Consider the following 10080-nt stretch of genomic DNA (forward strand, 5'->3'; position numbering starts at 1 on the left):
GTGTCTATTTCTCGAACAAAGACTTTAAAGCATGGTCTTTACAAGTCATTCTTTAAAAATCTAAGCAAAAAAAAAGGCAAACAAACAACTTTTATGTACAAATACGACCATCTACAGAGTTTGGATGTCTGTTACAGACCGTGGTTAGTTAGCTTCATAATCAATATTTGACATATTAAAATTTTTTATTATACGGCTCTTCAGAATGTTCCAAAAAGTTCCGTTGATTTGAATGGGCCATCCCAACGTTCGCCGGTGAATATTTAAGCAATAAGGTACGAGTATAATAATGTACTGTTCAAGGGTGTTGTTAGGCCCGACACGAAGCAGAGGGCCGGCAAACCCTTGCACAGTACATTATTGACGATACAGTACTGCCTCGAGTACCTTATTGCTTTTATAATACGGTTGCCAGCAACATTATAAATAGTAACTAAATAGTAAGCTGCCTTTCAGCACGAAATAGTTGTAATAGCCACCAAACGTTGTGTATCGCATTTCAGTAGCCTAGACTCTAGAGAAAATAGTCCCCGAATGTGTGGCTGTTGTCGGTAGGAAAACTGTATGATCAGGGAAAGTGTATTAAAACCGGATGTCGTCACTTTAAGCCGGTCTCTGGTTGGATAAAGCTTTTCAGCAGAAATGGACAAGGACCTTTACTTTTTAGTTGAGAAGTTGTGTTGATCGCCTGGCATGCAAACGATCGGTTTTCTTTAAATTATTATTATTTTTGTGAAGTTATACGGCTTATGTGAATAAGGCTATCTACACAACTTTTTATATGTCTACATTGACTCGTTTAGTTGTTCATGTGGTACACGTAGGTCTTAACTGAAGCTAACGCTTAGACCAACAATCCATTGGAACACATAGTAGCTAGCTAGCCTCGCTGCTAATAAGTCTAACGTTAGCATGCTAATATGAATAGTCCCATTATAGTCAGGTGGCTTAATGCTCAATTGACTTGTTGTTAACCGAACTTTTACGAAGTCATACAACTAAACACACAAGTGACTTGTTAACCGAACTTTTACGAAGCTATATGACCAAACACAAAGCTAGCACTGTTAATTCCGCTATAGCTAGCCAGGTCAATTAGCTCGCCTAAGATACTGCAATTTAAGCTAACCAATTACCTCATTTCCCCCAAAACCCATCGATTACATGTGTTTGTGATGTGTAACATATATCCTTAATCAGTCATTCAAGTTATTAACGTTTATTTACTGCTAGCGATTACACGACACAAGGGTAATTCAATCGCTATTAATGTTGAACTTGAACTTCAACAACGTCACACAATATTAAAAGTCAGGCATCGGCATGGTTCCTACAGAATAAATCAAAGGTCCTTGTCCATTTCTGCTGAAAAGCTTTATCCAACCAGAGACCGGCTTAAAGTGACGACATCCGGTTTTAATACACTTTCCCTGATCATACAGTTTTCCTACCGACAGCTGTTGCTATGCATCACGTTTGTTAGCCTGTACTCTCCTGAGCAAGCTAAAGTGGTAATAGCTAGCGAGCTGTTTACGGTCACAACCCACAGAAAGTTCAAAATGCCGAGATATGTTGTGCTGATGGATGCGACAACAGTCGCCAGAGAAAACCTAGATATACAATTGATACAATCGTGAATAATTGCTGTGTCTTATTAGAGCTAAACTCCCCTGAGCGAGCTAGAGTGCTAATAACTAGCGAGCTGTTTAGCCCTTTGGGATTTGGCTACAACTCGTTAGCCCATATTGGCACTCTTGATTGCTCAAGAACGGTTAGCTTTGATAAGATCCAGGATACATGTCCTGTGATCTCATACATATTGTTTTTGTCTCCAAATGCCATATCTTGGTGTCGTTCACCCATCCTACAACTGCATATTGAAAGGCATCTCTACTCTTGAAATCTCCAGTTTATGGGGATGGATTATGTACAAGATAAATGTAAATGTCGGGAAAAGAAAGTTGGGGCAGATGCTTTGCAAAAACACAGAGGAATTGCTAATCGCTAACGGCTAGTAGCATGCTAACCTTTGATAGGTGGCTAATACACCTCGCAAATCCTCTTTGACATATTTTTCAGTTACAATAATGGCGTTTTTATATTGTACAGTGTCTATTTCTCGGTAACTTTCTAAAAATCTAAGCAAAAAAAAGTCAAACTTAAAACTTTTACGTACAAATACGATGATCTACGGAGATTTGGTCCGCCATTTTTTTTCGAACTAAGGTAGTATATTTTGAGTGCGCACTGATATGGAACGCTCAGGTAAATGTAAACAGCTGTACAGTACATTATGGCTCAATACAGTACACCCCATGACCTCCTTTCAACCAATCAGAATGCTTGATTTCATCTACCCGTATTATAATTCCTGATATTCACCGCTGCAAAAAGATATTGACCGCTGTCATTGGCAACGGGTTTTTTTTGCTTCTAATTCACATCTTTCATATCATTCCGCAAGTAGTCCGGTCATTTAACGTAACAGACTCATTGTAATTTGAAGTCAGCAAGTAATGGGTTGCTACGCAACAACTGAAACTTAAAAGTTCTATTTGCTTGAAGAACTATTTATTTCTTAGCGGAAATCACGAAACGGCAACTAAATCATTAAAAATAGGTCTTCTATAGTTTTTGGCAAGTAACCGTATAATAAGCGGGATAATGTATTGTCCGTCGGTCATTATCCATAAATAAATCCCTTCAGGACGAAATAACACCCCTCCGCTGCGCGTCGGGGTGTTGTTCGCCCCGTCGGGATTTATTTTTGGATAATGACCTCCGGACAATACATTATCCCTTACGTATTTCACACTTACTGACGTATTTATATAAAATGTCTGCGTCATAAACATAATGGATGTAACACAATGCACTGGAGCAGTCGATATACGGTATGTCGAAAGAGGGCAGTAGAGTTGCGTCCCAGGTATACTACAGGAAAGGATGTTTTCTATGGACAGGGTCTATGTCAAATTAACACAACGCAGCAACACCACCAACAACTACAGACACTTTTAATGTCTAATGAATGACATGACAAACAACTTTCATAACTTGATCATGAAGATTTTTCAAGTTGTAGAAATTTCAAACGTCAACAAGGCGAAGTTGCTAACCAATTCATCCAACAGTTGTCGAGGTTCCACAAGAGAGACATGTGGTCTCTGCGTGAGTTGGGCGTGTTTTCTCGCGCGGTCTCACGTTTCCCGCGAATTTTATGCGGAGTCTCCAGCACGATTTTTCATTGTGTCCTAAACCACTGCTAAAAACCCTGCTATGGACGTCGAGGCCACAAGTGGACGAAAAACTCTGCGGAAAAGAAAAGGATTTGAGTAATGTCTTGTGTCGGAGGTTCTGCGTCGTATCGACGTTCGATACAAGTCACGGACTCGATGGCATTTTTAGTCTTCAACGTTACCTGTAACTCATTCTTCATGGACATAAGCTACCTAATGTTCTGGGTGTTTGAGTGAGTAAACATACCTAAAAGAAAACAATAAGAATGTAGAAACTGCTGTCGAATTACACTTCGCTCATGACATTTCGCCCTTTTGTGTCACGGTAAGTCACCTTACAGGCTAGTTTTTGGTTTGAATAGTCTACCTCACTCACTTAAGCCAATTCTAGATGTGATTTACAGTCGCACATCCAATGTAATGTCAAGTACATTTAAAATAACGTTACGTTGGGTGGCGACCGAATCCTATCTCAATGATAGCTGTCTTTCCTCCCACAATCTGGGTGTGTGCATGTGCTATAAGAGAAGTTAGCAAGCTAATGTCATTCATAGAATTTGTGCTAACGTTCAGATCTTTTTTAAGGCTATGGCTAGATTAGGGAGGGTTACATGTGATCTCTCCGTACTCAGTAAGGAGATCTGTGTTGAACCATGCGCTGCACGAATAGCCATCATTCCTATTGAATGTTATAATCTACATTGACTGAAACGGATGACACGTTTTGCATCATGTTCTGGCTGAGGTAGTAGTTTGTGCTGTTGTTTGGGTAGTGACATTGCCCGCTATGGAGATGACTGCGCAAGGTACTGCCTTACCAGAGCTGGTGATCTGCAACATGTTCGAGAGCGCGTTGTAGAACGCGTAGAATATTCGTGTAACCATTCATGATTGTCCTTGGAGGACAAATGCAGTAACAATCGGAATTGTTGCAATGTACTCTTAATGTAGGCCCTGTTGTGTGACTGTATATCATATATATTTGTGTGTGGATAATAAACCTTTAGTATGAAAACATCAGTTGTTGGCCCCCTAATGTTTTTTAAACCAGTTATTCGTGTTATTTATATGTTCTGATCATTTGTGCCTGACTGATGGTTAACCACGTCCTATGGATGCCATTGGCCAATTAATTGAACATGTACTGTCATGTATAACCTATTAATATTAATGACCGAAATTAGTTTATCTTGTTAAATTAGGTAGGCTGTGTCAAATGATTCTGATTAGCTCTGATTTTTCATTATTATATTTTATTGTGAAATGACATGCATAGAGGATAGAATTAGAAATGCTTTAATCATTTTGAATACTGAGGTCCTAAAATATTATATTTACCATTATTATATGTGGAAGGCATGCATTTAGAATTTTGGATTCATCATTTTGGTTAATAGATCTTTATTTTTGGTCATATTACTCATCCCTACCACACCGCCTCCCTTTTACCCGATGTGATGCAATTAAGCAACTTGTCTTACCTGCTAGAAATGGTACATTATCACTGTATTGATGTAAAGCTTTCATACATAATTAATAAAAGTATGAAAGGGTATTTGAAGGGAACCTGCATTATCTTTTAGTTCTAAGGCTTTTTAAAGTGCTAGCTATAGAAGGGAGAAAAGACTGCATTCTGCTTTGTGTTACGAGGTTAAGTGTTACGAGGTTAAGTCATCATTCACTAATCAACATGGAATCATTAATGAAGACAGCACGGATATGAGCCTATTGGTATTATCAAGGCAGTCCATTTTGATTGGTCTTTGGCTTTGATGCTCACACATATCTTGGCACAGATCACACTCCTTGCCAAGTTTAAAATCTGACCAGATGGCTTCTCAAACCTTGGCAAATATTGTCTCACCAGTAACGCCTCAAAACCTTTACACAACACCATGGTGCAAAGATTGAAACGCTCACATATTACCTACAGTTTAATGGTGAGTCCACTATTGTAATCTAATACACTTTTTGTCCAATGAAGCGCATTGCTCCTCATGTTCCTCTGGCTGTCTGGTCTGCATGTGCATTTAAACGTGTTCAGCCAGTCCTGGCTCTTTAAATGAAATAAAAACAAAGTGGCTCAGACCGAGCCATATACTATTCCAACCAATCAACACGGTGAGGAGGGGTGTAAGTTGATTGACCACAGAGCTCAAGTATGAACAATCTTTTGCCAGCATTGCAGACTGCACCTTTAACAGCAACCCTGTGACCCTTATAAATATGTATAGGTTCCATACATCAATTGTACGGGGCAGTATATGATTCTATGAGTGTCTTTTTGTTGAAATGCCACAGGTGGAGTGGTATAGTTTATGCCACAACACTATTTCTGTCCAAAAGAGATACGGTCCTGTGTCGTTCGGAAGATTTTCCATCTTCACTTGCACTGCATACTTGTACATCAGTGGAACTCTTTAAGGCAAACAGAACAAACTTCTATTAATATTACTCTTCACATTAAGCGATAAACAGCTTTCATCAATTCCAACTATAATTGATTATGTTTTAATGCATCATGTATGGTTATGGTGTCAGCTGCCAAATGCCCATTTATTGATCTTATTCCTGTTATAGACTATAGACTAGTTCATGGACTTTTTGTGGTTAATACCAGATTCACAACAAACCAGACCAGTGTGTTCAATTATTCTGTTTTGCATTTATTTTTGGAAAACCAACACAAGAGGTAAAGATTTTTTTCCCAAGGTCTCTTCAGTCATTGCACATAAAATACCTAACATTAAAAATACTTTTGACTTCAAATACTGTTTACAAAATATACATCGCAATGGGAAACAAAGGAAATGTTCCAACGGCTGTGAAAAACCTCCCACAAAATGCATGATTCCATTTCAAATTGTACAATAATCTCTCATACCCACTATTCCCAAACACTTTCACTCCTCTCAATGTGTTAAATCAAAAGCATTGTACTCTACACGAGTTGGTTCCAGCCATATACAGTTGTATGCAAAAGGTGGGGCACCCCTGAGCATGTTGGTTTTTGAAGTGTAAAGGAAATACAACTCCTGCAGTAAAAGAACTTTTTAAAATGAGGATTTCTTTAAATGTTTCCACACTGTTACTTTGTATTTAATGAAGTCAAAAATAGAACAAAATAAAAGTCATTATGGCATGTGACAAAAGTCTGGGCACCCTTCCACGTTAAACTCTCAGAACAGATCATGGACTTGTTAAGCCTCACTAGGGCTTGTAAAACAGGTCAATTAAACAATATGACACCAGTGAGAGTGGGGTTGGTAAAGGATATCCTCACCGCTGAATCAGTTATGCTACAGACTCATTTAGTCTGAAGACACCAGAGTGTGTTTTCTTGTGTTTATTTAGAATATTTGAGTATTCTGTGGAAGTCAAGATAAGATCTTGTGGACCAACAACACTTTCAGATGAAACAGCATGTCTGCTGGGCAGAAAGGTGTGTTTGGCCCATCATAGGACTAAGACCTACAGGATCACGTGTGGTGAAGCACCATTCCACTGTGCAGTGCTGCTTGCACAAACATGACCTCGACAGGCCATCAGTGGGGAACTTTACCATCTACCTAATCAGGAATGTTAATGTCTGTAGTATGCAAAGCAACATCTAAATAACTGAAGGTCATGTTGTCTGTGCTGTGTGCAGATCAAGTTAACATTGTGTTATTTGGCCACAATCACCAAATGTCTTTTTGGAGAAAAAGGAGTAGCATTTGATGAAAATAACCCCTTGACAACTGTTCCTGTAGCCAGTGACACAGGGGATATATCAAACGAATGAAGGGAAGAATGGATTCCTCTAAATATCAGAACATTCAGAATGCAAATGTCATGCAGTCTGCCAAGAAACAGAAGCCTTCAAGATGATAGTCTCTACAACAGGACAATGATTTTTCAAAGTATACTTCAGAATGCCTTGCAGTCCCCAGATTTCAGCCTGATTGAAAATCTTAAACAAGATGTGCATGCAAAACACCCTAAATGGATCTAAATGTAAGGAAGAGTGGGTGAAAATGCATAAATCAAGAATAAATAGACTATTAGTGGTATACAGAAATCATTTGCAGGCTGTGATATTTGCCAAAGGTGCTGATTGCCCAAACTTTGGCACATGCCACAATTACTGTTACATTTTTATCACAGCATTACATTTTGAAGAAAGCCCCACGGTGTAATGTTTATTTGCTGTAAGGGTTCTGTTTACCTCTTTCACTTAAAATAATCAACAAAACCCGGGTGTGCTCACATTTTTGCATCCAACTGTATATTTATGGGGGAAAAGGAACTGACAGAACGCAGTAAATCGAGATTCTGCCCCTAATCTTGATAGAGTAGTAGAGCAGAGCGTCTGTCTGCAACATGAAGGGAATGAACAGTGCCCGTCCCCTTTCTAAATATTCACCTTTTGCTGCGAGGAAGACTGAAGGATAGGTATGAGTTTCTCTACAGGTGTCTACAATACAAATTGTAACCTAATAAAAAATAACTAAATAAAAAAATCTGTAAAAAAAAACTTGATATTTCGGGGAAAGCAAAGAAAACTAAATGTATGACTGCAAGTATCTCCATCTTGAATAACAGTGTATGTCTGGATATAGCATGATATACAAGTTCTGCCACAGGAAGTATGATTTTGACCATTTCTTGTAACAGATATGTAAAAGCGCAGTCCAATTGCATGCTGGCAGTTCAAGTGATCAACATTTCTCAATTGATTCTCTGCCTAAGCTAACTTCTTTTCTAATAACTTCTAATTCTTCTAATTTGAAGAGCAAGTGTTGTGCCATATTCACACATAATGGCTGGTTCTTGCCCCACCTCAGCATTCATCTTGTTTGATCATTCACCTTCGATGACTGACCTGGCTCCTTAACAGATCTACTCTTAAACTGTTGATAGCAAGACAGTGCAATGCAGGTTTACAAATGTAATTGTTAAGGGTTGCCCTGAAACAAAAAAAATAAATGTGAAATTCTTGAGCACTCTCTAATTTGTCCTTTTCTCCAGGTGTAGTTCACAAAAGGTGTACTTTTACAAAAGGGGTGGGGATTTTCATATCCTTTTAGTGGGCCTTTTTAAATGAGCGAATACTGCCTTGGGCTGTAAGCGACTAATCACAATGATACCCATATCAGACAAGCACAGGAAGATGTATGGAGTGATTTACAGATGTCTATGCATGACAGATCCATGCTACTGTGTCTGTTAAGACATATTAAAGCAAAAGCCATGGTAAATGCATCTGAGGTGCCATTTCATATACTCCTTCCACTTGGCATTGAAATCCAACCAGTATCTGGATATTCCCCACATGTTCACCTAAAAGAAGAGTTCAGATGCATCTGGCCTGACCATCACACACTGTGACTGGATTTAATTTAGTATAGACACAATGTGGGCAGCCCATTTTGTTTACGTATATAAAAAAATAGATGGGTATAATATTGTCATGTATGGGCTGCATTGAGAAGTGCAAGGGTAAACAAATAATTGTGTTGGATATTCATGCCAAGTGTAAACAACACCTCAGTGTATTTGAGTGTTGATAAGAGATTCAGAGTCTCTTTTGGTTTCCTTTAACCACACAACGCTACGCATTCATTACTTGTGTTCAAGTTCAAAAACCTGAGTTAGAAAACTTCCATTTATAGAAACTGGCACACCATCAACAGCTTGTCATATTCCCATGCACAATTGGTTTCAAGTGGCACCATCTTAGAAAAAGATATGTTTTGGGGACACTTTTTTTTATGAAAAACAATAAATACATCTAAACCCATCCATTCCAAAACATAGGCTATTATTGTGCAAATATGACATAGAAAACAATCAGAAAATGTCAGACTGTCATGTCAGTGTCTCCATAGAGCCAAGAGTTTGCTGCCATAGTTTAAATATGTATAAACAAATTATATATTATTTTCAGGGGAAAACATTACTTTGAGTTTGCTTAATAATAAATAAAGTTTTACATTATTTGAATAAGAATACAATGCTATCACAGATGAGAATATAATTCCAACAAAAAACATTTGTATAACATTTGAAATGTTAACACTTAAACACTTAAAAGTAAAATAAAAGGAATTGTTCACTCACAGGTAAAACTCAGTGGTAATGTCAGTTATATGGCTCTCCAAAAGCTATTAGTACATCATAAACACCTCACTGTACTGTAAGACTTGGAAATACAGTTTAGAACACTGCCTACAAAACTAAATCCTAAAAAAGAAAAATCACTGCCCCTTGCTGAAATGGGCTTTTTTTGTAAAGCAATGACACATGAAGAATACTTTCAGCAGCATGCAGGAAATGGCACGTACAGAAGTGTCAATGGAACACAGAGATTGGAATATCACATTCACTCAGTCTCCAGAAGCCATGCTGTACATCTTGTGATATACCTACTGAAATCTGATGGCCTCTCTGTTCAGTCATGTAGGGCTGCACCCACACATCAGTGGGCTCGTCTGAGGGAACATGTCCACCTGGAGCGTTATGTTTTTCTACAGGACAATAGTCAACTCTATTGAATTCTCACCCATCATTGGTTAAAACTGTACTTCTAGTGAGGTGGAGGTTTGTTTTCCTGCTGCCTTGACATGGAAATGCCATTACATATACCATCACATCAATCGCCGGTCCAGCCTGATGCTCTTACATACATTAACTAGTAACATTTAGTTTTGACTCCTACTACAGTGAACAACTGTCATGACAGAGTGGTCTCCTCCTGATGAAAGGTAGTGTATGTCTGCACATAAATATCTTTTGTTTCATTTACAGAACAGAGGAAAAACCCAAGTATATACTCTATGTTAGAACAAATAATCAATAC

Source organism: Clupea harengus, chromosome 16 (genome assembly GCF_900700415.2).
Source record: "Clupea harengus chromosome 16, Ch_v2.0.2, whole genome shotgun sequence".
In the NCBI taxonomy this organism is placed as follows: Eukaryota; Metazoa; Chordata; class Actinopteri; order Clupeiformes; family Clupeidae; genus Clupea; species Clupea harengus.